Source organism: Canis lupus, chromosome 31, assembly GCF_048164855.1.
Source record: "Canis lupus baileyi chromosome 31, mCanLup2.hap1, whole genome shotgun sequence".
Lineage (NCBI taxonomy): Eukaryota > Metazoa > Chordata > Mammalia > Carnivora > Canidae > Canis > Canis lupus.
The window spans coordinates 32808655-32825017 of record NC_132868.1 but is presented as its reverse complement, the minus strand read 5'-3'; the positions used below and the strand labels follow the sequence as shown (position 1 = coordinate 32825017).

At 32.6% G+C, this 16363-nt stretch overlaps 1 long non-coding RNA gene across 5 annotated transcripts in view; it reads right to left on the bottom strand.

Annotated features, from left to right (window-relative positions):
• Positions 1 to 16363, bottom strand: part of LOC140622261 (uncharacterized) — an 87731-nt gene that overhangs the window by 38108 nt on the left and 33260 nt on the right. For 4 of the 5 annotated variants that reach the window (XR_012022020.1, XR_012022021.1, XR_012022022.1 and 1 more), the window contains one exon: positions 3499 to 3612. This is a non-coding gene — a long non-coding RNA (uncharacterized lncRNA). The remainder of the gene's footprint in view (positions 1 to 3498; positions 3613 to 16363) is intronic. The other variant, XR_012022024.1, reaches the window with a different exon arrangement.

Genomic DNA, 16363 nt, shown 5'->3' with positions numbered 1-16363 from the left:
ATTTGACTTATTCACATGAATTCAGTAACATCGGCACATACATAAAACACTCTCCTGTTAACAGTTATAAAATAACAGAGAAAAATTGGAATTACATGATAAACTTACATATATACTAACACATTTTTTGATAATAGTATAGGTAATCTATAAAACAGCCTAAAATATATAGCTACAAAAGAGGACAATAATTCTATAATAATTTTAAATCTGAAAGAAAAGCATTATACGAATCTAAAAAAAAGAATTAAACCTAAGAAGGAATTATATTCATAAATTTATAAAATAAAGTAAATGATTTTGTTATCTTTCCATTGTTGCTGTTTGTTTTTAGAAAATAATATAAAAATTCCTTTTTCTGCACATCCTCTTCAACACTTGGTATTTTTTTGTCTTTTTGATAAAAGCTATGCTAACAGGTGTAAGGTGATTTCTCGTTGAGGTTTTGATATGCATTTCTCTGATAATTAGTGATGTTGACCTCTTTTTCATGTACCCGTTGGCCAATTATATATGTTCTTTTGGAAAAATATTTATTCAGGTTTTCTGCCCATTTCTTAATTGGGTTATTTGCTTTTTGGCTATGGAATTGTAGTTCCTCATTAATCCCTTTTCAGATATTTGGATTGCAAATATTTTCTCCCATTCTGTATGTTGCCTTTTCATTTTGCTGATAGTTAAGTGGGGAAAATGAGAAGATGTTGATCAAAGGGTACAAAGTTGCAGTAATATAAAATTAACAAATTCTGGAGATCTAATGTACAGCATGGCTACTAGAGTTAATAGCAACACATTGTAATTGGAAATTTATTAGAAAAGTAGATCTCAGATGTTCTCACCATACACACACACCCACAGAAGTAATTATGTGAGGAGATGGGTATGTAAATTACCTGATTATACCAATCATTTCACTTATATATGTATATCAAAACATCATATTGTACATCTTAAATATACACAGATTTTATTAAAAATAAATTTTAAAAGAAAATAATGTATATAAAAACATAAAAAATACGTATTTTGTTTTAGTATGTTTTAATCACTGTTGATATTTTCTGTAACTCGTTTTGAAAATATTCAAGCTCCTATTAACGATGAGGGCTTAAGTAATTTTTCAGAGATAACAAAGGTAGCAAGAGGCATCTATCCTAAACCCCAAGAAGCAAAATACTTTATTTCTAAATATATTATGATTTTGAGGAGCTTAATGCATCACTAAGAACAAGATAATGTATTTTAAGTAACATTTTAAAATAAATTTGTTATATAAAAACTTAAGATCTGTGCTTAATCCATCATTTGCGAATGATTCTTGTTTTGTCAATTTTAATAATTCAAGGAAATCAACCTTATTCACTACTTACAAATTGAGCACTAAATCTTACAAACAAATGTCTCATACATCTCACAAAACCACAAACTATTATCATATCTAGTGCATAAATTAGAAATCTAGTATCAATGGGTTATGTAATTTGTCCGAAGTCAATAGCTCTTTAGTTTATGAAGTGTTTCATCCTGGCTTATTTTTTTGTGTTTTGGGTGTAATTTCCTAAAGCATGGCCACTGAGATTCTCAACTGAGTTAGATAGATAGCTCTGAAACAATTTGTGGAGGGAAAGGTAAGACATGACTGACACCAAAAAATTGTCCCCTGAAAAATTACTGTTCGTTAAAGCCATTCAACTTTGCAGATTATTAATGGAGGCCATGTTCCCAGAGTGTAATTACTTTGTCAAACACTAAACACATTTTACAGTTCTTTATAAATAAATTCAAAAAGCTTTAAATATTAAACACTGGTAACTCATAAACTCTATTAAACTTTTTTGTCATCATTATTACTTAGATAACTGTATTAATGATTCAACATTTCCATACAACACCGAGTACCCATCCCAAGTGCCAAGTGCACTCCTTAATCCTCATCACCTGTTCAACATGTCTCCCAAACCCATCTCCCCTCTGGTAGCCATTAGTTGATTCTCTACAGCTAAGTCTGTTTCTTGCTTTGCCTCCCTCTCTCTCTTGTTCCCTGTCTCTCTCTTTTCACCCCTTTGCTCATTTAAGCACAAATTCTCTCCCTCATTTGACAGTAAAGTCTTTCTCACCATGGTTGATGAGTATTTACTAACACACATGTACATACACACAATAAAAGCACTAGATCTTCTTTATTTTCTGGTAAATTAATTATTTTAATGTTATTTTTAAAAACATAGTGAGTATAGTCTATTTTCTAAGTCTATATTCAGTTTTGGGGATATGGTGGTAAATAAGCCAGAGCCTCTGCCCTGATAAATCTTATAATCTAGTGGAAATGGTGTTAAAGAAAGTATTTTACTATTAATTATTCAATTTCACGTTTAATAAGTGTGAAGCACCATAAAAGATTATCAGATGGGAAAAGGTGCTGCCAATCTAGTCCAGAAAGGTCACAGAGTGTGTACTGGACAATATTATGTTGGATTTTCTGAGCTATGAACAATTAGGTAAGGAATGCTTGATTAAATCCAGTTACTTCTAGATAAAAAGAAGAGTAGTACCAACACCTTAATTGTGAAGGTGAAAGAAATATTAAAGAAACTGAAAGGATAGTGAATTTGAAGAATATAGAGAGAGGTGTGAATGGCAAAATTAAGCAGGAGACACACAAGTAGGGCCCAGCTAATCCAATAGGCCCCAAAAAGAATTCAAGCATTTCTCTGTTAAAGAATAAGAAATTGCTTGTTTTGTAGGTCAAAAATGACTTGCCCCTGGCAATATCATGTGTTTCTACCTTTAAAATAAAATGAAGCACTTTGAAAAACTTGAATCATTTATAGGACAGAGTTGAAAGTGACAAAAATTAAATTAGGAAAATCAGTCAAGAGACTTTTAAGTAGGGAGGCCTGGGTGTGAGCATCTGCCTTTGGCTCAGGGCATGATCCTGGGGTCCTGGGATGGAGTCCCACATCAAGCTCCCCTGGGAGGAGCCTGTTTCTCCCTCTGCTTATGTCTCTGTCTCTGTGTGTGTGTGTGTGTGCGTGTGTGTCTCAGGAATAAGCAAATAAACAATCTAAAAAAGAGAGAGAGAGAGAGAAAGAGAGAGAGAGAGAGAGACTCTCTCCATGCCCCCACCCAGGAACCCCTGGCAACCACCATTTTATTCTACGATTTTGGTTACTTTAGATTTCCTCACATAAATGGAATCATACAGATTTGTCCTTCTGAGAGTGGCTTGTTTTATTTGGTATAATGTGTCAGGTTCATCCATGCTATCTCTAGTTTCAGTTATGTAAGATGAACAAATTAGAGATCTGCTATACAACATGGTAGGTCTAGTTAATAACATGGTATTTTGTACACTCATATTTTGCTTAAAGGATAATTCTTACATTAAACATTCTTAACACACACAATACAACACACACACACACACACACACATACACACACTTCCATACAAAAGGGACACATGGAAACTTTTGAAGGTGATGGATGTGTCTATTACCTTGATCACGGCGATAGTGTCATCGGTGTAGGCATTTGTCCAAACTCATCAAATTGTATACATTGAACATGCACAGGTTTTTTTAAACATATCAATTATACCTGAATAAAACTGCTAGAAAAAGAAAAAGAGACTATTTAATAGTTAGAAAAATGATCCATGGATGTTGTATGGAGAATCAAACAAGATTACTGACAGAGTGATCTAACTTGAACAAGTGAGAAGTCAATTTTCCTTTAAAAAATATACTTCTCATTTTCTGTGCTATTTGCCGTTTAACTGTTTCCATATGCATTTCTATTTTAACTTGCATTTCTATTCTTTCTCTATCTACGAAGCACATAAACACAAAATGTCTGTCAATTAGTGAATCTACAAAATTTGTTCTATTTATTCTAACATTTTATATTGAGCCAGAATTGCTAAGTGTTCTCTTTTAGTGTATTCTATTATGTTAAACATAACTTGACAGTTAACTTTAATCAAACCAGAGATGTTATTTACAATTGATTCATTACAAAGGCCAAAGGCATACGTGATGTTTTATAAATCTGATTCTTCTCAAAGGTTTCCTTCTTAGGGATAGGCTTAAAATATGAGAGAAAGAATCAGAGTTTTGACAATGCATGCCATTATAATCACCAGAATCAAAATATAAATCAATTTTATCACTCTCAGGAATTCCCAGTGCCTCTTTGTTGACATATCATCCTGAAGCAACCAGTGATCTGTTCTCTGACCTTATTTTCTTTCCTTTTCCAGAATGTCATGTATATGGAATCATGTAACATGTGGCCTTTTGAGTATGACTACTTTCATTTAAAAGGATGCATTTGATAGTACTTGTTGTTATTGCAGGCATTAGCTACCCATTCCTTTTTATGTCATTGTAGAGATCTAGTTTATCTGTTCATCAGTTGGAGGATATCTGGCTTGTTTTTAGTTGGGAGATTGTGAATAACAATGCTATAAACATTTAAATAAAGTTTTTCGGTGAAAATATTTTTTTCATTTAATTTAGGTAAATATTTAGAAGTGGAATTGCTAAATTGTATAGATGGATGTTTTACTTTACAAAACTTCCAAACTTTTTTTCAGTGTTTTTCAAAGCTGCTGTACCTCTCCTACGTACAGCTACTCTACATACTCAGCAGGATTTGGTGTTATTATAATAATAATTATTATTATTTAGTAGTTATAACTTCAAGTAGTTTTAATTTATATTCATATACCTTCTTTAACAAAGTGTTCAAATAATTTGCCTATCTTTAGGCGGGTATGCTATTTTCTTACCTTTGAGACAAATTTATATACATACATATATAATATTAATATAATAGAGATAAAAGTTCTCTACAAGATATTTACTTTGCAATTATTTTTCTAGTGTGTAGCTTGTATTAACAGTTCCTTTCAAAGAACAGAAATCCTTACTCTGATAAAGTCAATTTTTCAGTTTTTAATTTTATGGAATGTACTTTCTATTGTATCTAAGAAATCTTTGCCTATCCCAAGGAATTAAAACACTTGTATTCTGTGTTTTGTTCTATAAATTTTATGGTTTCATATTTCACATTTAGGTCAATGATACTATTGCGTTAATTTTTAGAAATGTTCAGAAATATGGATTGAGGATCCTTTTTATTGGTAAATACCGTTTCTTTAGGACGACATTGAAAATACTATTCCTTCTTCACTGAATTACCTTTCCATAGTTGTTCCAAATTAATTGCAATTCATTGAAAATGAATATTTTCAATATTTGTAAATTCAAATCTAAAATCTTAATTCTATTTCAGTATGTCTATCTTTGATTAACGTAGCTGAATCTTGGAGTTGAGTTGTTTGAATGATCCAACTTTTTTTTTTCCAAAAACAAAACAAAAAAATAAACAAAAGCCACCTTTTTTTGGCTCTTCTAGTTCCTTTGTCTATCCACATGAATTTTAAGATCAGCTTAGCAATTTCTACAAAGTCATTACTAAGATTTTGGTATGGATTGCATTGAATCTGTATGTCTGTTTCGGAAAATTAATATTTTGAGTTTCTCAAACTATCAGCATGGAATAACCCTTCAATTATTTGGGTGTTCTTTGATTTTTTTCATCAATGTTTTGCAGTTTTTGGTATACAGAACCTATACTTTTGATGGTATTGTGAATGTTCTTTGTTTATAAAATTTCAATTTCTATTTGGTCCTAACCAGTCTTTAGGGATAACCAAAATATTTCATTTTTTTAAGTTTTAGGTGAATTATAACTTACTATATTTGTATTGGACTAATATCTGATATTTATGTTTATCAAGCATCAGATATCAGTTACCTATGTGCCATAGACTACACTACACTACAAAGTAACTTAATTACTTCTCATAATGCCTTGTGGTAGGTGTTTTAATTTCTGTTAATTTTTGGATGAAAATTTAAGAAACAGTAAATTAAAGTTATATACTCAAACAATATGATCAATTTTCAAATATTGACCTTGTTTCTGACACTATGAGGAAAGCATTCAGCCTTTCAGCTTTAAGTATGTTGCTAAATATAGGATTTGTACAAACCCTTTATCTGGAAAGTTTCCTTCTAGTCCTAATGTTCTAAATGTACTTATAAATGCTATTAAATTTTGTAAAATGTTTTTGCCTCACCTATCAAAGATTATCGTATGATTCTTCATCATTGATCAGCTGATGTGGTAAATTACCTTGAATGAGCTGAATGCCTATCATAATTTCCATTTGTTCATGATGTGCTGTTTTAGACATGTGGTTAGATTTAGTATCTATTGTAGTGTTGTATATTTGTGCATTTTATGATCATGGAGCATATTGGCCTATAATTACATTTTCTTGAATTGGCACATTTTTTTCTTGTGACTCAAGATAGATTCTGGTTCTATAAAATGCGGTCTGTCACTTCTATATTCTGGAGAGTGTGCATGGAATCAGTATTACTTCCTTAATGTTTGCTACTATTTCCAAGTGACCACATTGCAACCTAGAACTGTCCCTCTTGAGTGGTTTATTATTACAAATTGAATATCTTTAACATATAGGGCTATTTATTTTGTTTAATTATTTCTGATGAGCTTTGGAAGATTTTGTGTCTCAAGAAATATGACCATTTCACCTAGGTAATTGGCATAGAATTATTTGTAGCATTCACTTAGTAACTTTTTAATATCTGTAGGTTCTGTAGTAAGGTGCCTATTTCATTTCTAATCCAGGTATGTCATATCTTGGTCAATCTGGTTAGTGTTTTATCAATGTTATTGGTCTTTTCAAAAAGCTAACTTTAACTTTTATTGTTTTTCTCTCTTTTTCCCCATTCTCAATATATTTTCTACTGTCGTGTTTAGCATTTTCTTTATTGTCTTGCTTTGTGCTTGACTGAGGTTTCTTTTTTCTAGCATGTTAAGGTATAAGCTTAGGTAATTGATTAGAGACCTTTCATCTAATATAAACATGGAATATTATAATTACTATCTAGCCCTTTGTTAGTTGAATCTAAAAAATTTATGAGTTGTGTTTTCTTTTAACTTGACTCGAAGTATTCTCTAATTTTCCTATGATTTTCTGTTTAATCCATTGGCTTTTGCAGTCTACAACTGTAATTGTGTTTTTGTGTATTTGTTCCATCTATTCTATTACTTATGCTTAATGCATTTTGAAACTGTTGTTACATATATGTGCATTTAGGTTTACATTTCTTGGTGAATTAATCTTTTTATTTTTATGTAATATCCTCCTTTGTTCTTGGGAATATTACTTCTGAATATACTCTGTTTGATATTAGTATCCCCAGGTCTCTGTTGATTCACGTTTGCATGTTTTATTATTCCACATATTTTTAATCTTAACTTACCTATATTATTTTTAAAAAGATTTTATTTGTTTATTCATGAGAGACACAGAGAGGCAGGGACATAGGCAGAGGGAGAAGCAGGCTCCCTGCAAGGAGCCTGAGGCGGGACTTGATCCCAGGACCCCAGGAGCATGACCTGAGCCAAAGGTAGACACTCAACCATTGAGCCACCCAGGTGCCCCAATCTATCTATATCTTTATATTTGAAGACAGTTTGTATGGGTAGCTAATTGTTGGAATTGTTAGATTTTGCTTTTTTTTTTTTTTTGTTAAGTAGCCTCCATGCTAGCATGGAATCTGATATGAGGCCTCAACTCACAACCCCAAGATTGAGTTCTGAGCTGAGATCAAGATTCCATTGCCTAAGTGAGTCACCCAGGCAATCTTTGGTAGTATTTGCTGTTTAATAGGTATGTTTAGACTGCTTATATATAAGTTGACTTAATATATGATATAATATATGATATAAGCATATAATTAACTGCCCTCTAAGTAGTTATAGTTTCTATTTGTTTCATTTGTTCTTTGTTTCTTGTTTTTCCTCTTTTTTGGTGTAATAGAAACATTTTATCATTTGATTTTGTCTTTACTTTTGGCTTAATTTTTATATCTCTCTTAAAAAAGTAATGAGTATACTATATATGTTTTAATTAATGGCAATCTAATTTCAAATGGTATGTTACTTTGTATGCTGTGTAAGGACCTCAATATCTGGGTATTTCCAATTGGCTTTCCATATTTTCTGCTATTTTGTCATATGTCTTACTTTTATAGAAGTTATAAACACAAAATTAATTCATGTTGTTTCTGCTTTGATCAGTTATTTTAAATCAATTAAAATATAACAAAAAATCAATTTATTTCATTAATACCATTTCTAAAGTTTTAATTTCTTTGTCTGCATCCAGGTTTCTCTCCTGTGCCATTGCTCTTCTGGGCTAAAGAAAGCACTTTAATATACCTTTAGGATAAATCCACTGTTAATAAGTTCTCTGCCTTTTTTTGTATTTCTAAGGAAATCAGTACTTACTTTCCATTTTTGAAAGATACATTTACTGAGTATAGGATTCTGGGTTAGTCTAGTGTGTGTGTGTGTGTGTGTGTGTGTGTGTGTGTGTGTGGTGTGTTAGATAACTCTAAGAATATCGTCTTTACCTTCTGGATTGTACTGTTCTGAGAAGAAACGTGCTATATTTCTCACCTTTGACCCCCTACATGTAATGAATCTCTTTTTCTTGATACCTTCAAGATTTTCTCCTTCCCATTAATCTTCAGCTACTAGGATATTATGAGTTTAGGGACATTTTGTTTGTTTATTTCATGCCTTTTGATGTTCTCTGAGTTCTTGGATCTTTGTTTTGATGTTTTTTATGATTTTTTTTAAATCTCAAATATTATCTCCAAATATTTATTATTTCTATCTTCTTCTGAGATTCAAATTAAGTTAGACCATTTGAAATTGTCCCGTAGTAGTTGTTTTTTTTTCACTTTTTATTTAACTTTGTTTCAGCTTGAGTTTTTTTTTTTTTTTGCTTGAGTATTTTGTATTGATCTATCTTATTTCCTGATTGCTTTCTCAATTGTGTTGGCTTGAAAATGAATTCAAAGCCATCCTTCATCTCTTTTAGTGTGCTTTCACTTATAGCATATCCATTTCCTCATTACTCTTCTCATCTCTCAGTCAAAATTAACTGTTTCTCCATTCATGTTGTTTATTTTATGCACTATAGCTTTTAACATATTAATCATACTTGTTTTCAATCCCTTGTCTGAAAATGCTGACATCTGGTTCATTTCAGAATCTAATTCTGATGATTGCTTTGTTTCTTGACAGTATGTAGATTTATTCTTACTCCTCTATGAGCCTCATCATTATTGGTCGAATGTCAGACATCTTTTGTATGACAGTAGAAAATGTTATAAATATTATTCATTTCTGGAAATGAGAATTCATTTTCTTTCTAGTGAGGGATTTGAATCATTGACAACCTGAGCTGGGTTTGGCATTTGTTGCTGCTACAGTTATTCTCAGTGAAACAATGATTTTCAGTTCCTCTAGTGTTACCTTATGGGTAGATTGAGACTGATTTTCTATAGGATTTTTCTCATATTTTCTCCACACTCAGTTTATGTCTTTTTGTACCTACAACCTAGAGCATGTTTCTCCTTGCTGCTTCCCCTCTTTTGCAGTTTTTTTTTTTTAAGATTCTACTTATTTATTCATGAGAGACACAGAAAGAGAGGCAGAGACATATGCAGAGGGAAAAGCAGGACTCCACCCCAAGATCATGACCTGAGCCAAAGGGAGATGCTCAACTACTGCACCACCCAGGTGCCCCTCACAGTTCTTTTTTACTAAACTCTTACTAGCCTTACGTTGGGAGTCCTGCTGTGTTGTTATCATGGGTCATCAGTCTTGGGTAGGTGCTATGGCCCTTTGTCTCATGGATGGGACTTAGTGATTCCATCCCTCCTTTCCCAGCAGAAGGTGGTTCCTAGTGGTTTATGGCCTTGTCCCTCCCAGCTGCAGTGTATTTTGTTGGTGATGCAGTCCAGCACCCTTCCCACTGTTTCTGCAGCAGTTGCTTTTCTCCATGCTGAGGCCTGAACTCTAGAGGAAGCTTTCTTCAATCTCTGGCTTTGACTCTTATCTTTTTTTGTGTGTATCTAGAAAGTTCCGTAAAGAAGAGCCTGTGTATAGGTATGAATTCCCCTTGAGTATGCAGCTCATGAATATACTCACAAATTACCCAAGATTCTATCTTTAGCAATTGGCTAAACATTTTAGCTGAAATCTTCTAACGGGCTTTATTGACAACTGGTACAAATAGCTTATGTGTACTTTCTTGTATCTAGAATAAACTTAACATTATCTAGTTCCACCTTGTCATTTGATAGATGAGGACTTTGAATCTCACAATAATAAACTGACTTAACTCTAATATACAGGTCTAGCTGTAGTTACCTAAAGTCAGTATTCTTTCCATAGTTTCCATGTTACAGGTAGATGCTTCTATGCAAAATGTGTCTAGGTCTGTGTTTTCCTTATATTCGTATCCCCAGTGCCTGGAAATATGTCATGCATGTAGTAGATGCTCAATTAACATTTTCTTAAATATTAATTGACATTCCATTGTTTAATTCCACCACATATAGCTTACCCATCATTCAATCTAACCCCTCAAAAAATTTTATGGAACTCCATGTAGAACCTAAACTAAGGTAAAATAAAATAAGAGAATATACAAGAGATATAATTATTTAAGTTATGAGCAGAGCAAGGCAATTGCCTACATGGTATGATTAATTTAAGTACTATTACTCTCCATTCTTAAATCGTTTGCTAATATCTCTATTCCATGATTGGAAATTCATTTCTTTATTTTAACATATCCCTTTAGACTTATTAAAATAAAATACCTCTAGAGAAGTATGAATCATAAAAATCTAGTTTACACTAATTCGGTTTATTCAGTAGAAAAAAAGAAAGGCCAATGTGGAGAGTATTGTTAGGTATTGGGATTGGGTTTGGGGAAATGAAACTTGAATGGACATTTACTGAATACATAATATGTAATTCTGACTTTTATAGGCATTTTAATGCTAAAATTCGGCCGGTTCTTTCTATATACATCTTTTTCCAAAAGAAAAAAAATGATACTCAGAAATGTGTTTCAATTTGCCCTTGTTACTGTATAAAACTAGAATTCATAGCTCCATCAAGTACTGTGTACTTTTTCACTGTTCTGAAGTATCTTCCTGAGGTAAGGAAGATAAAAATGTGGAAGAAGAAGTCCACAGACAAGATTTAGAATATTGTTCTTTGTAGTTCTGCTAAATAGTAATTTAAAAAGAAAAAAAAATAGAGCTAAATGAAGATACAAAGATATGTCTTAGATCCTGACAGGTTGAAGGGTTTTTAAAACTCTGGATTAGGGATCCCTGGGTGGCGCAGCGGTTTGGCGCCTGCCTTTGGCCTAGGGCGCGATCCTGGAGACCCAGGATCGATTCCCACGTGGGGCTCCCGGTGCATGGAGCCTGCTTCTCTCTGCCTGTGTCTCTGCCTCTCTTTCCCTCTCTGTTACTATCATAAATAAATAAAAATTAAAAAAAAAATAACAACTAAAACTCTGGATTAATTTGAAACAGAAGAGTGAAAAGCAGGTGGTTGTCACTTTATTTAACTTTCATTATAGTAAGATGTATTTAAAGGGGGAATACTGAAAATGTGTCTCAATAAACTATCACTTTAATTTTTATATGCTCATTCCTTGTGACTACAAAATATTTGGACTGGCCATTTATAGGCTTTTAAGACCCTGATCTCACACAATTTTAAAGAAATCAAGTTCTCTCTCTATTTTAACAAAATGCATATTCATAGAAAAAGAAAAGGAAAACTACAGATAAAATGGATTTTTAAAATATGTCTGACAAAAATAGACCTCTTTTTTTGATCTTTTGAATAGCAGCTTTGCTATATTCCTCCTTTTCATATAAAAGGATGAAGTAGTGTATTGTTAATCATTTTCATGCACTGTGACTATTAACATTCTTTAATTATCCTGTTAATCAGTGTAAATGTCACCTGTTACAATATTCATACACTGCATCTATGTCATCCATTAGTCCAATTAATTAAAAACTCAAAGTTATTTATTGATTCATAAAATAAGTGGATACAGTTCATATACCTCTATAAATTTGCTGAATTAAAATTTTACATGTGAGCTGCATTTATCTTTCACTTTCCCACCCTCAAGTCAGAAAATTCTATGTTTTTTGGTGTTCTTATGTTCTTATTCTTTATTTATGCAATGCCAGCCATCCCTTTAAAGAGCATTTACTTTTGAAGTTAGGTAAAATAAGAATCAGTTATGAACAAAATAAAGGCTTGCCTTCATGAAACTTGCTTTTAATGGAGGAATACAGACAATTACAACCAATGCAGCCAATGAGTAAATTATACAGTATGTTAGAAAGTAATAATTGATACAGAAAAATACAGAGAAGCCTAAGGAGAAAAACCATGTAAGCAATTTGAATAAAATGGTCAGGAAAGACCTCATTAATAAAAAAGAAAAGAAAAAAAAAAGAAAAGAAAAGAAGTAGAAATGAGACCATAGACTATGTTACCTTCACAGTTTTTTTGGAGCATCTACTCCCTTCTCAATACCCAAATATTCTTTCATTCTTTTTCCATATTCTTGCTAAGCAGAATTCCTTGCATATATTTAAAGTATTAGAAAGAATATATAGAGGCTTGGCTCCTGACTGCTTCTGTTTTAAATCCATTCCAAACCCACAAAGCAAGGAGTTATGATGCCCAGTAACCAGTTTAGACTGAAGGAGAATCATATGGGGGATAAAAAATGATGCAATATTTCAGTAAATAATTGTAATTCAAAAGTTTTTGACTCTCAAGGAGTTAATACATTGAATGTGAAGTTAAGACATACACATGTAAAATGACAATTACTATTAGATTGTAGAAAATCGGTAGATTTTAATATGTCATTTGATACGGTAAGTGATAGATAAGCAAAAATATGTGGATAATACTGATCTTATATACTTTTCATTTCAAGCCAGGAAGAAGAAATAATGTGATTTGCTATGGTTTGCAGCCCTTCAACGATTCAATTTTAAGATTGTTGTTTCTGCAAGCAGCTGTCCTGTCCCAGAAATTAGATAGGCTACTTAAATAATTTGAACTTCAACTTCTTCAAAATTAAAATGGATAAAACTTATTTTCCTACATCTTACCTGAAATTGTATGGAAAATAATTTACAAAGTTGTATGTTTGTTTCTTAGAACATGTTGTATCTCTCTGAATATCTTTTTAAATCATATTTAAGTTTATAAAATTAGCATATTTTTATTACATATGAAATAATATAGTGCCAAAGTGTCATATAATTTCATCTAGCTCTCTTGTATCCAAATAAACAGATGTTATAAGTATGATGGTTGACTATCTATTTTCTCCTTAAGTTCATCCAGGATATATTTTTATTTTTGAGAAATGAAGAGAGAAGTGTCTGTTTAGTAGCTCTGTTTTCATAATACTATATTTTTCAATTACCTGTAAACCTTGGGCTACTATGAGAACATATTATATCATTTTAACAATTACTTTGTTAAAAAAATCACGATAGGAATTTTGATTGTTTTCACATACTCCATGTTTTTTAAAACAGGAAAATTCATTAAAAAATATATGCTGTATATCACTACTACATCACTAGTACTGTAAGTTTTCTTCTAAAGTGTACTATAGCTGTGTAAGCAATTGGTCTAAATTATGTTTATTAATTTGGGATGAGGAGCAGCATATGAGTACTAGAAACCCACTTTGGGCCTCAAGCCTCTGGCAATTCTTTCCCTATGCTGTTTCCCAGGATTGTGTTTGTAGTGAGCAACCTTGAGAGGTGAGGTGTTACAAGATAAAAATTGGGTTTACTTACTGCTTGATATAAAAGCAGTAATTCCCAAAGGTCAGTGCTCCCCAACTATGAAGAACCCCACAGTGTATGTAACATGAATGCTTCATGGATGGCAACCTGGCCATTCATGTTGCCCCAAAGAGAATTGGGGGCAGAGTGAGCTGACACAAATATGCTGATGGTCATGCTGCTTGCTGTGCTATGTCCCTAACTCAGCACTTTCTTATCTTCTAGCATATGTAACAATTGAGGTCCACTTATTAAGTCACGTGTAGAATACAATCAAATCCCAGATTCCACAATGAGCAATACATAAATTACAGAAAACAACTGCCTTACTAGAAAAAAATCAGGTGGAAAATATGGTCCCTTTTCAGGATTCATTCTTAAACACATGCAAGAATATAGATAGAAAGAGAGAGAGAGAGAGAGAGAGAGAGAGAGAGAGAGAGAGAGACTACCCCAAATCTTGAATAACATGAGAAATGTATCTTATTAAAATCTTAAAATTACACATGCAGCTTATTTGTCAGGTAGAGTTTTATCATGTTTTTGTCTTTTAGAAATATAAAGGTAATCCCTCACATCTTTAGAAATATATTTCCTTTCATAGTGTTACTTTCAGATGGTAACATTCAGTGCAGGAATTACAAAGCATCTGAGAAATCATTCTCTGGAAGCAATCTTTGCCATTATGAGCCTCTGCTAACTTACATGGTCAATTTAATATAAATTTTTACTTTCAAAAGATGACAGTGTCCTACTTAGTAGTCAGAAAATAATATGAAGTCAAGTTCTTAACTGCAAAATAATTTCAAGGAATTGTTACCAAAATAAATTGAAATATTCTCTTTGGTCTGCTGCTTGAGATATCTGATATAACATAGGGTGTTAGCTCAAAAAGAAAAATTAAATTTATTTTTACAAAAGATATCTGGAGCACTTATTTTTTTTCATAATCCATAGCTCTTTAACTATTTTCTTTTAAGATGCACTGAGCTATTTTAATTGAGGGGAAAGCCCATAGAAGCAGCTTGCTTTAAATCCTAGCTTTTCCCTTTCTGCTAGATTGATTTTTTGGTATTTATAACCAGGGCCCATAATATTAGCCACCGTGGACTGGCTTTAACTTTTTTATAGTCATTATGGTATTTTCTGTTTCTGTAATCATGATAAATATAGCAAAATCTACTTTTAATACTTTACTAGGGACATAGGGATCTGTTACAAAATAGGGGAAAATAAATTGGAGGGAATAAAAATAAATTAAAAAGGATATTGCTTGACAACTTTAATAGCATGGTAATAATAACATGTATTGAAACTAAAACTTATAATTTTTGTAAACAAAAACATAAACTCTCAAATTGCAAAACCCCAAGAGCAAGCAGGCATGTTCTAGCAAGTATATCTATGCTTTTAAAGCCTGATACTGTCGCTAGAGGACAATTGAGTAATAATAATCAACTACAGAAGAAAGTGCTCTTGCTCAATAAAGATAATCTGGACAGCATGCAGCCAAGAAATTTTAATACTGCCCACATAAATTTCAGGAGGCCTATGAAATCATACTCCACCTGTCATTTAGGACTTAGCACATTTTACTGGAATTTTCTTCGCTAAATGAAATGTAATAGGGACAGAAATAAATTCTACTAGAAGACTAGGTCGTTAACAGTAAGAAGCACTAGCAGAAATGGTACGTTGGTGAGCTGAGAACCAGAAGCCTTTCAAAAATAGCCCCCTTCGCTTGGAATCTCAGTCATAGTAGATTTACACATTGACATTCTAGAGACAAAATGCCCAAGAACAAACCTACTTTTGTTGTATTAATCGAGTGCTGGGAAAAGCAGGTGTGGAATTTTCATGTTCAGATAGATAGTTGGGAGAGGTGGAGCCAGGTCGAAAATGGCAGAGCCTTTAGTAGTTAAGCAGTGAGTGTGGAGAGAAGGGAATTGTGACAATAAGAGAACTGTTTTTGGAACTCCATGGTATTATTTTTAACCAGCTACAATTTTCTTAACCTTTAAGATTAGCTTGGCTTAACCTCAAGACTCCTTTTATGGATTTCTGATAACATTTGAAGGCAGAGGTAACTTTGTAGAGTGTCTCTATATTTGAGACAAATTATATTTGTAATAATTTGAGCATGTCTCAAGATATATCTAAAGCAATATGGAGGTCGTCAATATGGTGTGCATAGTACAAATACAAATTCTAAGATCTTAAGCGACCTTTGTACATCAAATAATTTATAGAATTATTTTTTTAAAGATTTTATTTATTTATTCACGAGAGACACACACATAGAGAGAGAGAGAGAGGCAGAGACACAAGCAGAGGGAGAGGCAGGCCCCATGCAGGGAACCCGACGTGGGACTCGATCCCAGGACCCCAGGGTCATGCCCTGGGCTGAAGGCAGACGCTAAACCGCTGAGCCACCTAAGCTGCCCAATTTCTGCAATTATCACTTCAGTTAGGATACAAGAATGATATTTTGTGGTGGTATTTGTATCCTTTATCACAATTGTAATAAAAAGTATTTTTCAGATC